The following is a 13,580-nucleotide window of genomic DNA, read 5'->3' on the forward strand; positions in this document are numbered from 1 at the left end:
TAGGATGACATTTGAACAACTTCGTGTCTGTTCTCTAGATATATTCTATGGGCCACAATCAGTAACCAGATATTGGGTTAAAATGCACTTTTGATTCTACAGTTTTTATGAAACTTTGTAGAAAAGTAGAGTCAGATATTTAAAATCATGTTAGTGAATGAGACTAAGATCTGTAACTTTGTTGTGGAATGGGCTGAAATTGTGATGTTTCTTGGAGTGGTTTCTGCAGTAGAAAGTCTGATTGTAATGGCTATTTTTTATCATTATTATTTATTAAAAAACAATATTCTATTTTAAATGAAAATATTCAATTAGGATGTATGGAACTCCATGTTAACTTGTCTGGACAGTGAAACAGCTGGGTCAAGGAACATTTTTCAACATAAGTGCTTAAGACAGAATTTCTTCCTCTACAGATCCCTTCTTATAACAACATTAGTGTAACAAAAATTTATGCATGCAACAAAAACAGCAATGACAATTCTTCTTTCACTATATTACACCCCATCCAGACTTGCCACCTTTTTATAGAAATTTTCCATATCAGTCTTGGACTCATGGTACTTAATACTGCATACTCAACAATTAAGTGATTTAGGTAATTTAAGTGATTTAAGTGATCAGTGTCTGATAACCAATAGAATAAACACTGCTGAAACACTGTCCTGGTCTACAATGGGTGGAATAAGTTTTTGCTTCTCACCTACAAAAAGATGCAATTTATTTTTTTCCTCACTCTGGACTAAAGAAACAACTTGGTCAGGGTGATATTTTGTCACAGGTGCCTATTCAGTTAATTTCACACTTGATGAGCATTGATTTGTATGTGCATACTAATACCTGTGGCAAGCATTGTATCAGAACTTTTGTCAGGAAGCACTGGGACCCAATATCACTGTATTTTTCAAAGATTGTTCTAATTGTTTGGTGTTTTGCATTAAAAAGGAACAAATTTTTTTCCCTGTAAGTCACATTTTACATGCTATTGATCTGTCACATCTGTTTCAAGAGTTGTGTTATTTAATATATAAATACATTAATAACAAAAGGAGGACTAATAAGAATCTCCTTCATTCATTGTATGTGGGGGGAAACATAGTGAGAAAGGATGAGGAAAGACTGAGGTACTTAATGCCTTCTTTACCTCAGTCTTTGGTAGTAAGACCAGTTGTTCTCCAGGTGTCCAGACCCTGAGCTGGAAGATAGGGACAGGGAGCAGAATGAAGTCCCCATAATCCAGGAAGAAATGGTTAATGACCTGCTACACTAATTAGATACATGCAGGTCTACGGGGTCAGAAGGGATCCACCTGAGGGTACTGAGGGAGATGGCAGAAGGGTTCACCAAGCTACTTTGCATCATTTATTAGCAGTCCTGGCCATCTGGGGAGGTCCCAATTACTGGAGGCTAGAAAATGTGATATTCATCTACAAAAAGGGCCAGAAGGAACTACAGGCCTGTCAGTCTGACTTCAGTGCCGAGGAAGGTTATGGAGCAAATCACTTTGAGTGACATCACGTGGCACACACGGGACAACCAGGTGATCAGGAATGGGTATATGAAAGGCAGGTCCTGCCTGATGAACCTGATCTCCACCTGTGACAAGATGACCCTCTTAGTGGATTAGGGAAAGGCTACCTACCCAGACTAGCAGAGCTTTTTACATAGTAATGTAAATATTTGTAAATAGTAATGTATTGTAATGTAAATATAATGTAAAATTTCCCATAGTATTCTCCTGGAGAATGCTGCTTATGGTTTGGACAGGCATACACTTCATTGAATTAAAAACTGACTGGGTGGCTGAGCCCAAATTGTTGTGGTGAATAGAGTTAAATCCAGTTGGTGGCTGGTCACAAGTGGTATTCCCCAGGGCTCAGTATTGGAGCCAGTTCTCTTCACTATATCTTTCCCTATAAGAAAGATATTGAGGAATGTGTCCAAATGAAGCTGGTGAAGAGTCTAGAGAACAAGTCTTATGATGAGTGGCTGAGGGAGCTGGGTTTGTTTAGCCTAGAGAAAATGAGGCTCAGGGAGACCTTTTTGGTTGCTACAACTACCTCAAAGGAGGTTGTAGTGGGGTGAGGGTCAGTCTCTTCTCCCAAGCAACAAACAACAGGACAAGAAGAAATAGCCTCAAGTTGTGCCAGGGGAGGTTTATGTTGTATATTAGGAAATATTTCTTCAGTGAATGGGTTGTGAAACATTGGAACAGGCTGCCATCCCTTCAGGTATTTAATAGATTTGTAGATGTGGTGGCTCAGTGACTTTGTTTAGTATTAGAATTGGCAGTGGTAGGTTAATGTTTGGACTTGATCTTAGAGGTCTTTTCCAACCTAAATTGATTCTATGATTCTAACAATAACTGATTTCACGTCAGCATTTTGTGTGGTTCTGACATGTAAGAATCCAGTCTTGTCATTGTATGTCTCTTCCTTTCATCTCATGCTGCTTTGAATGTTATGAATAGGCGAAACCAAATCCTTAAGGCAAGCTATATCTATAGTGTCAGACAAAGAATCATACCTGACCTTGGAGACACTCAGGACTTTCACTGCAGCAAGAAATGAAAGAATTTGCAGGAAGTAATAGAAATGTTCATTTCTTTCAGTTTAAAAACTACTGGAAATTGGTCCTATTATTATTCTCACTGCCTTCTCAGGCGTAAAACCTCAAAACCTGAAAATATAAGTATGAAACTTGATCACACAATAGTCCTTGTTATCTGTCATTTGTTGAATATGCATGGATAGATGTTTGATATTCTGGAAACCACTGGTACCAAATTCTCTCAGGTTGTCTATTCGTCTATTCTTCATGAATAGGTTGATGATATTATTCAGAAATTTAATTGTGGTCAATATTAAAAGACCTTTTTTTTTTTTTTTTTTTTTTTTTTATCTGTTAAAGGAATCTTCAAAGCTTGAAAATTTCTTTTGAAAGAAGTTCCTGTCTTGATTAATATTACAAATGCATTGAATTGTTTAGATACTGTTAATATTGAAAAGATGAGAAAACTTTAAAATCTAGTCCATTCAAAACACATTAGATTGTGATGGAACCATTTTCTTCATAGCAGCCTGTATTGTGCTGTTTTAGATTAGTGACCAAAACAATATTGATAACACCTCAGTGTTTTGTCTGTGGATGAAGAGTGCTTACACATCAGGATCTTCTCTACTTCTCACCCTGTCCTATTCTGCAAATAGTCTGGGAGTGAGCAAGAAGTTCGGAGAAGACACAGCTGGGACAGCTGACCCAAACTGACCAATGCTATACCTTGTAACGTCATGTTCAACACTGAAACAGAAAGACAGTTTTTCCAAAGTATCTGTTGATTGAAGACTGTCTGAGCATTGGTCTGCTGGTGGTGAATGATTGCCTTTGCATTGATTGTTTTGCTTTGTTTCTTCACTTACTAAACTGTCTTTATCTCAACTCACAAGTTTTTTTCCTTGTTTTCTGTTGTTGCTGTTATTTTTGTTGTTGTTGTTGTTCACTTGTTTGTTTGTTTTTCCTTGGGTTTGCTCTTCCAATTTTCTCCCTCATCCTGGGGCAGGGGAGTGAATGACACCAACCCAAAGATAACCTTTTCATACATATTGGTGGAGTGGCTTTATCCCTTTGTGACCATCCCTTTGTGATCCAAAACCATTGTGCTTTTCATCTATGTAAAGAGTCTGATTTCTGTGAACTGTTAAACATGTCTTCAAACTCTGGGAAAGGCCTGTGTTTTCTTATTCTGTAGGCATACAGTATCCCTGTGACTTGAATTCAGACTTCCTCAGCGCTGAGTGACAGTTTTAACTCCTATGCACTGGGATAAAAGCACCACATCCAGTGACCCCCATACACAGGATACTGCCTAGAATGCTGGCTTCTATCCTTCCAGATCTTCAATAGATGATTAAATAGATATCTCCTGGTACTTTGCTAATGGGAGATCAAATACAGCTATAGGTTTATTTTTTTATTTTTATTTTTATTTTTTTATACTGCACATGGTATTAGGCTACTATGTAACTACAAAAATAGTCAAGGCTTCCATAAATTGGGTATTTATGCACCCTTGGCTTCCCTTCTTTGTCTTGATATTTTCTGGATATTCAAATTTTATTTTGTCTATGATTATGGCAAGACATGTTAATGTAAAAAAGTTTGTGTTGTGAATAAGCTTTCAAATGCAACACTTCAATCTTCTGTGGTGCTAATGTTAAAAACTCCAGTTAATGCTTCTGACAAGTGCCAATAAATGTAAGATTAGAAATTATTCTTTCAGATAAGAGAATTAGGATTTGATTCTGTAATGTTCTGAAGTCAGTAACTCTAACAATAAAAGGAGCATTTAGATTGATATTTGTACAAATGGTAATTTATTTGGCTCTATTGTTCACTTCTTCTTGGCCGCTTTGTTCTTATACTTGGAAATTATCTTACAGCTTTTCAATACGAAAACTCCACAGAGAGAGAGAAATGCCAGTAATTCTATTTGTATTAAGGAGAACAAATAATGGGAAGGTGGCTTTTGTAGTACCATTAACTTTCTTCCTACTGTGGTTTGTAATATTAGCTTGCTTCACAGTCCAGAAAAACAACAGAAATGTTGACAGCTGGCAAAATCTGTTTTAGCCAGCACTGAATTCACTGACACATAAAAAAGGAAAATAATAATTCTAAGGGCACTACTTTAACTGAAAACTGCAAAGCAAATGAATGTCTGACATCTTTTAAAAACGTTGAAGAAGGAAGAGTTCATGAAGGTGATTCTTATGAAATAATTTTATTAAATACAATGGGATTTGAAAAACTTTTGCAGACTTCTAAATGGAATGGAACGGAATGGAATGGGTCATTTAGAAGGGACCTTCAACGATCATCTAGTCCAACTGCCAGACCTCTTCAGGGCTAAATGATTTTAAAGAAAATTAGAGAAAGATTCTTGTCATCTTGTTATGTGTGATGGTTAAAAATTATGACAAGTATCTAATTGTCTTAACAATTTTTATGTTTGTGAATCCCTTGGAGTGAATATTTTTGTATTAATTTTGTATATATTCAGTTTATCATGTAAAACCAAGCTCACACTATACCCACTGAACTCTCTAGTGAGACACTGGTGACGCCATACCACTGCAGTACTACAGCTGCTTGGGGCCTGGTAGGGCTTAGCAGGCTGGGCCTGTCTCATTGGCCCACCAGGAACACATGGCAGCCCTGGGCTCCTCCCTAGGCCTGGTGATGAGGTCATGGGTGATCCTGGTGTGGAGGCTGTGGCTGGGCAGGGTAGGGCTGTGGAGAGCTGGAGCCCAGTCCTGCTGTGACCTTGCTGGGGCAGGGACTAGGGCTCAGGGCTGCCATGGGAGCCTTGGACTGGGCAAAGACAAGAGGGGCTGGTGTTGCCCTTTGGTGACAGTTGACAGGTGACAGTTGTAATATTTTTTTCTTGTTCTGAGGTCAGTTCTATATCAAATTGAGACTTGCTAATTTTCAGGTTTAACAAAAAGAAAGCAAGAGTGCTGGGAGAGAGAAGGATTTAGGGAATACTTACAGAGCACTGGTACCCTTGTTGTTATGGACTAGGCTGCTACTAAGGATCTTAAGCATGACTGCAGAGTTCCGGTTTGCATTTTCTATGCATTCAACAAAACTTTGGTTCATCCCCATGTTGATGCAGTTTATTGGCATATAGACAATGAGCATATAGACAATAGACAATGCGCCCCACTTTCCAGAAAAGTTCACACCTGTGACTCCCCAGTGAGAGTAACTTACACAGTGTAGAACTGTGGAAATCTGTCTGGGCAGAGAGTTAGAATCTTCTCATATATACATATACACACACACACATATATATATATATATATATATATATAATGTAAATACATAGATATTTACTACTTAATATATATATGTATATAAACAATAATCATAGAAATGGGTGTAGGTGCACAGATGAGCATCATTGCCACCTTTGTACACCATTAGAAATTATTAACCTATATTAATACTAAATACTGGAAATTTTGTGAAGTTTTTAGCATATTAAGATAGCTCACATCTGTGTTTGTCTAACAGTTTTGAGGGAGAGAAGGATATTGTTCTGCCTTCTTTTGCTACTGACTCTGCTGCAATTCAAAAAATTAGAAGACAAATTCCTTATGCTGTCAGTACTGAATGGTAAAAGGTGCTTACAGATGGTAAGCACCTTCAAAGTACCTCAGTTAAATGTCCAGACGCTGCTCAGATAGGTGATGTGAATACTGCATGAGAGAGCACAACGCTTGATAGAACTCAGAGCTCTGCTTGTTTGTTCCCTCTGTATTATGAACTATGTACTATTCTTTGAGCAATTTTAGAATGCATGCAGAAGAGTACAGAAATGAAGATGATTTGTCTGTTGTACTCAATAACCTCCTACTATAGCAGGGAGAGCAGTATCACGGGACTAGCAGCAATAGTCTTAGACATGATACAGAAATACCGAAGTGGCTGCAGAGATGCACTATGGTCAGCAGATGAGCAAGCCAGAGATAAGAAACCCTTCCAGCAGAACAGTTCTTATTCTTTTCTCTCCTCTTTGCTTTCTGTTATGTATATGAGTGTACATTTATGAGGCCCTGCTTCCCAAGACATGGCCAAACATCACTCATTGATGGGAAGTAGAGAATAATTGCTTTTTTCTATCTCTTTGCTTCCTCATGACCTTTGCTTATTTTCTTCCATTTAATTAAGTTACCCTCATCTTAGCCAATGAGCATTTTTCTTTCCAATCATACTTTCTTTCCCCCTATCTCCATTTGAGGAGAGGGAGTGGTGGAGTTTAGCTGTCAGCAGTGTGAAACTACCGAAATAATCATTCAGTTAATGTATATTAAAACTGCTGAATTCAAAGATAAGCCCCTTTGCTGTTACCTCCTCAAATATAGAGTTCATGAATGTAATATGTATTCAGTTCTCAGCACATCATCTGTTTTGTTTTCTTTCTTTTCACTAAGGGTGCAAAGATGTTAAATATTGTTTGAGGCTGTATCAATTTCTTTAACATGTGGTGCCTTTTAGAGTCCACCTGACCTATATGTGGAACAGTTAAAAACTGGGTCATAATGCCTGGTAACAGACTATGATACTGAGAAATATTACATTCCCATGTGATAGAATTAATATTTGTGTCTCTTTTCCAGAATGACTATGAAGCTGTTCTGCCTATAGAACCATACTGAAGCAAGTATGAAAAGGAATTTACAGCAATTTTCTGAAATTGTTGTTGGGCTTGTTTTAAAATTTGATTGAAATTTCTGATCATCCTCAGATTTTAAGACTTTGGAATTATGACTTCATAGCTCTTTTTCTCTCTACTACAGTAACAAACAAAACTTCTGTATTAGTTAGCAGTGATTAATGGCAGACCTCTGAAATCCTAGGAATTTAATCATATTAAGGTTTCTTATTCCTAACATGAATGACATCCCATGGGTTGCAAATCTTGTAATGTGCTTATAATGCTCAGTTACCCTAGGAACACCAGCAAAGCTCATTTAGGATTGAAAATATACATAATACCAATCTTTTTTTTTTTTTTTTTTTCCCTGAAGTAATAATGCCTTCTCAGTCATTTGATAGAATCATTAATATACAGTAATATTTAAATTAACCAATACATTAACCTCTCTAAACCAATTAAGCTATTTTGCAATAATTCAAATAATTAGGTCGAGAACACAGTTTATTTATTCTTGAAATTAAAACTTGACACTATAAAGAAATGAGCAAGTGTTATTAAAAACTTTCAGCTGTGAACTAATCAGTGTTTAACTGGCTGTACAGCAGCAGTGCTATCCGCATTGCAATCTGTTACAGAACATGGTACAATAAAAAAAGTCACGTAAACATGAAATGCTACAGAGAACTGCAATTATGAAAGTTAAATCAGAGTCGTGCTATTCAAGAGAGCAATCTTTTAAAAGGCTATAATTCTAAGACACTACATATACCCCAGCAAATGTCTTTGATCTGCATAAAACTAAAAAGTAAACATTTGGTTAGCAAATGGTTAAGAAGGTAATTGGGCTAGAGGGAACATCATTCTCCCCTCTGGATTTGTGTTTCAAGGATGAACCCTCTGTGGATTGCTTGACATATAATCAGGGCTAAATCCCCAAAGCAGACTTTTTCTCAGTGTGGGGCTTTCCTTTTTGGCTTGTTTGTTCACAAAAACCTAATACAAAATGGATGCCTTTCAGAGTTACCTTTCTGTGGATTTGTTGTAATTAGGCAGCATATTTGAGAGATCATATGATCAAACATACCATCACTTAAACTCTATTTTTAATTTGGTTTTAGGATCTATATCCATATATAATGTGGGTTCTATTTGCTTGAAACTGGAATATACTGAATGAGATACTTTTTTAAGAAGTCCAAGAAGCTCAAACCAGCAAATTTTGTTTTATTCTTGGATTTAAATCTGTAATTTATGATGGATATTTTGTCATATCATTCACTCTTTTTGTACTTCAGCAGGCTTAATTTGAAAAATTTGAATTTGAAAGGTAATTTTGCAATTACCTTTCAATTTGCAATTACCTTGCAAATTACCTTGCAATTTGAAAAATTTTGTTCTTATATTCTACAGAGAGGATATATTGGTACATGTTATTTGTGCTTATTAGCAGTGTTATTTATTTATCAGTGTTCAGAAGACAGAAAAAAGTCAACTATATTTTCATAGGATTCATAATTATTGTTATTTATTTTTATTTTTTTTAGTGAATGAATGAACGGATGAATGAATGAACAGACGAGATGGGAATTTCTGCAGTTTGGTTATGTGGCAGACCCATTGTGAAATGACTGATGGAACCTGTAATCCAGGAGAGTGCGGCTCAAATCCTGATGAAAAGCTGGGCAATGCTGTTTTATACATCAGAAAATCACCATGTTCTTTGTCAAGGCTGTCCACAAATGTAGTCTACGCCCTGGCTGACCATAATTAGAGAATCAATTAGAAAACCTTGAAACATGTTGGGATGATCCAAGTGCATTCAACAGATTTTCAAAGCTGCCAGAACCCAAATGAACCAATGGAAATATGTAGTTTGAGGTTGTTCAGTAAACATGGGTACTTGAACACCAGTGTTTCTTTGTGGCTTTTTATATAAGAGAACAAGATACCCAAACAGCCCATGTGCTTTCCAAAGAGCCATTGGATTTTTGTGAACTCAGGAAATGTATCTATGTGGTGTCCTTACATATGGCAGGGGAATTGAATTAGATGATCTTTAAGGTTCCTTCCAACTGAAACCATTCTGTGATTTTATGATTCTTCTAAACCTGTGCACTGCCAATACAGGAGTGAATTAATCAGACACAACTGGTGGTTCAGACAGACTTAGTGAAATGGCATGCTTGGGATTTCCAGATGCTTGCATCAGAAATGCATAGCTGAGTGGCCTTAAGTGAGCAGAAAAGAGCAGAAAGTTTAATTTGAGCCTGATAATCAGCTGCTGAGGGGATGATTCTCTAAAGGTTGAAATGAATCATCTGCATGCAGAGGGAAGGGATACTTCAAGTATCTTTCCCAGTGAGAAAACATGTTGGGATGTCAGTTTTCTTAATGTGGTATTTTATTTAGAGCTTTCAGAAATGAATGTAGGAAATCATAGAATCATGGAATGACTTGGGTTGGAAGGGACTTTAAAGATCACCCAGTTCCGCTCCCCCACCATGGGCAGGGATGCCACCCTGCACCAGAGATGCCACTAGATCAAGTTGCCCAGGGCCTCATCCAACCAGCCACCCTCTGAGTGAAGAAATAGCTTTTTATTTTTTAATATTTAGGCTTGTCTAGAAACATACAAAACATAAGCAAATATTTAATATGTGAATTGAACAATTGAGAAAAGCACATATGAAATCCGTCGTCTTAATACGAGGTGCAGAAATACCTGGTTGGCAAAAATACAGCTATGTGTAGTCCCAGAGAGTGTTCCATTTCACTCTGAGCCATTGTTCAGCTTCCTGTATAGAAAATGCCAACAATACAAGTGCTGAACTGTCATAAGGAGTAAAAACAAGAAATATTGTTTTGTGGATTTCATTTTCAGTCAATAGAATTAGGTAATATTTAGAAAAAAAAATGAACTCACGCAAGAATAGCGATAACAGCTAACAGGCTGCTAGACTGCTGATCGAATCCAAGTTTTATGACTTTTAGCAACACACAAAATGTGTAGCTATATTGCAGAGTTCCTATGTTCTGTCAGGTCACTTCTTATTCTTTCCAATTGACTGATGAACACCTCAATCTGACAGTAGGAATAAAGGAGCAGTCTTACTTGGTGATGGCACCTACATTATTATTATTATTTTTTTATTTTATTTTATTTTTTGAGACTGGGATCTAACCTGCAATAAGTTCTAGTAGTACCACTTAATTATTTTGATTTAAAAGTGCACTATTGTCTGAAATGTACAGAACAAAAATATTATACATGAATGATATGCTATTGTGTTTCTCAATCATAAAATAAAGTGATTCAACAAAACAGAAACGCAAGTGGCATTTCCTGTCTTGTTTGTCTGTTAAAGACAAATCATATACATAAATTGTGTTCAGAGTGAAGTCAGACTGGGAGATGATTTCCACCTTACTCTCTCAGGAAAGTTTGCTTTCTTGTACCTGTAAATTTGTGTGTATGACTTCTACTCAAATAGCTACTGATGTTTTGTTGTTTTTTTATTATTTCAGAAAATCTGAAATAAAGTGGGTAATATATATAAATATATTTGAATCATTAGCTTGCTTGAAAATATGCATAAGAAATCTATGAGCACATCTTATAACTGTTTTTTTAACTGTTTTTGTATATTAGTTTTTGCACTAAATGACAAAAAAGTGATGTTTTTCTATATTAACTTTTTGGTCCACCGTTTTTCTCTTCTCTTCTCACATTAAATTCCCTCAACTACCTCCCTTAATATCTGGGGAAGAAGGAGAGGAGAAGGGAGGGGTTGTAAGGGATGTCTGCATTTTCCCTTACAGAAGGTAAAGTTTTTCAGGCAATCAGAAGTTTCTTCTGAAATATCAGATGTTTGCTATTTGATGATGAGTTATGCTCACAATATAACATCGTTCTTTGAGCCACTTAAATAAGGTAGGAGAAGAACATTGTATCAGTTTATAATTTTAATCCCCTATGTCACAGGAAAACCAACTGTTTTGATTTAGATGGTAACAGGATGAAGAAAGAAACGGAATGCTAATTCCCCATATTCCAGACTAATGCCCCAAACACTGAAATGTTCCTTCTTCACATATAAAACCATAGTACAAGTAAATGTCATAAATGGACCAAAAAAAAAATAATGAAGTACTGTTTGAGGGGACTGCAAGTCTTAGCTCATCTACTGGACAGGAATTTGGTACAACTCAGGAACTTTGTAATAGCAAAAATACTACTAATACTACTACTAAATAAAAAAAAAAATCCTCAAACATGCAAAAGAGAACAAACAAAGTAATTAAAAAAGAACCCCTAGACTTCAAGACATAGAGATTCAAAGTGAAAATGGAGCTTTGAAATGAATTAGCAGCTGCCTTTTCTGCTATCCACACACAGTAAACAGAAATTTCTGCCATGCATATTCCTTATTTACAAACTTGTTGTATTAGCCTAAGCCCCATCACTGGAATAGATATTAGTTTCTATACAAATAAAAGGCAATGCTTATATATTCCCATTTTGTAATACTTTCAGAACAACCTCAATAGTCTACAGGATAATATATGACTTTTTGACCATTTAACACAGCTGCCTAAATCTGTTAAAACAGTTTTTTAATTCAATTTACTCTTCTGCAGAATTCAAGACCTCTCTTGCATGAGCTATGTGAGTCTTGTTACTTTATGTGAACTGTATCAGGTAATATCTAAGTGGCCAGACAACCCAATAGTTTAGCTTAGTTCTTTGTATTGTATTGTATTGTATTGTATTGTATTAGTGAAGTTGACTGCCTGATTTAACAAAGTTAAAATTCAAGTTATAAATATCACTTATTGACAATGTATTACCTTTGAAATGTGGAGACCTTTCTGAGATTTTAAACTTGATCATGTCCAGCACCCTGTAGAAAAGTTGTTGACTTAATGTCTTCTGATATTATTCTGATATTCTGATTGTCATATATATCTCCTTCTGTATTCTTTTTAGTTTTCAACAACCAAAACTGTAAACAATTCCTACATGGTTGTTTTTTTGTCAGTCTATCTATTATGTTTTAGTTATTCCTCAGATTTATACAGATTGCTATTGTGATTCCCATGGCTTAAATTTGTTTGTTGAGTAACTTCTGGGTATTCCCTTTCTCGGGAAAAGGGACTGTTTCTGTTTCATGACAGACAATCATTCCACTATTTACTTCTTAAAAATACTTGTCACTTCACTCAAAATCTGTGAATGAAATAGTCATATCATATTAGCTGCCTTCTCTGAATATTTATCCCAAATTGGATTACTGCAATGCCTTGCGTAAACGAACAATCTCGTTTTTTCTTGTTTTTTTTTTTTTTTTTTTTTTTTTTAAACGAAAAAAAACATTCTTACTTTAAAGGAGGCAGATGGCAGTAGTACCAAATCCCAGAAGACTTCTGTATGCTGTCATGACTATAATCATTTCTGAGCCAAACAAATATTTAAGGAGTTTGAGAGATGTGCTCCTTTAGTATACTGTGAAGAAAAGAGTGAGAAAGTTACAGAAAACTCAAACGCTTTGAATCTCTGACCAAGCTTTGACTGAAAGAGGTAACCATTTCAAGTCAAATATGATCCATAGGATAAGCTAAAGTAGAGAAACCAATTAGTATTCTTCTCTTCTCTTCTCTTCTCTTCTCTTCTCTTCTCTTCTCTTCTCTTCTCTTCTCTTCTCTTCTCTTCTCTTCTCTTCTCTTCTCTTCTCTTCTCTTCTCTTCTCTTCTCTTCTCTTCTCTTCTCTTCTCTTCTCTTCTCTTCTCTTCTCTTCTCTTCTCTTCTCTTCTCTTCTCTTCTCTTCTCTTCTCTTCTCTTTTCTCTTCTCTTCTCTTCTCTTCTCTTCTCTTCTCTTCTCTTCTCTTCTCTTCTCTTCTCTTCTCTTCTCTTCTCTTCTCTTCTCTTCTCTTCTCTTCTCTTCTCTTCTCTTCTCTTCTCTTCTCTTCTCTTCTCTTCTCTTCTCTTCTCTTCTCTTCTCTTCTCTTCTCTTCTCTTCTCTTCTCTTCTCTTCTCTTCTCTTCTCTTCTCTTCTCTTCTCTTCTCTTCTCTTCTCTTCTCTTCTCTTCTCTTCTCTTCTCTTCTCTTCTCTTCTCTTCTCTTCTCTTCTCTTCTCTTCTCTTCTCTTCTCTTCTCTTCTCTTCTCTTCTCTTCTCTTCTCTTCTCTTCTCTTTATTCTTTTTTTTTCTGTAACTCAGAAAATGGCTTTACAGTGAATGAACAGTCCAATTCTAAAGCATCAAAGATCCATTGAATTTAACAGTGCTATCTGCATTGAGATCTTTGTTTTGTTTGGTACCATATTTTTACATCTATAACAGTTTTCATTAGATTTTCCTC

General features: G+C 36.1%; 1 long non-coding RNA gene across 2 annotated transcripts; it reads left to right on the forward strand.

Annotated features, from left to right (window-relative positions):
* The first annotated feature begins 1,382 nt into the window (after positions 1-1,382).
* LOC113842064 (uncharacterized) lies at positions 1,383-9,127 on the forward strand. Of its 2 annotated transcripts, XR_005263723.2 has the most exons (3): positions 1,383-1,540; positions 7,182-7,225; positions 8,767-9,127. It is a non-coding gene; the product is annotated as an uncharacterized lncRNA (long non-coding RNA). The 2 variants fall into 2 exon arrangements; XR_003494370.3 differs by lacking the exon at positions 7,182-7,225.
* Positions 9,128-13,580: the final 4,453 nt, after the last annotated feature.

The sequence above is a fragment of the Anas platyrhynchos genome, chromosome 2 (assembly GCF_047663525.1).
Source record: "Anas platyrhynchos isolate ZD024472 breed Pekin duck chromosome 2, IASCAAS_PekinDuck_T2T, whole genome shotgun sequence".
Classification (NCBI taxonomy): domain Eukaryota; kingdom Metazoa; phylum Chordata; class Aves; order Anseriformes; family Anatidae; genus Anas; species Anas platyrhynchos.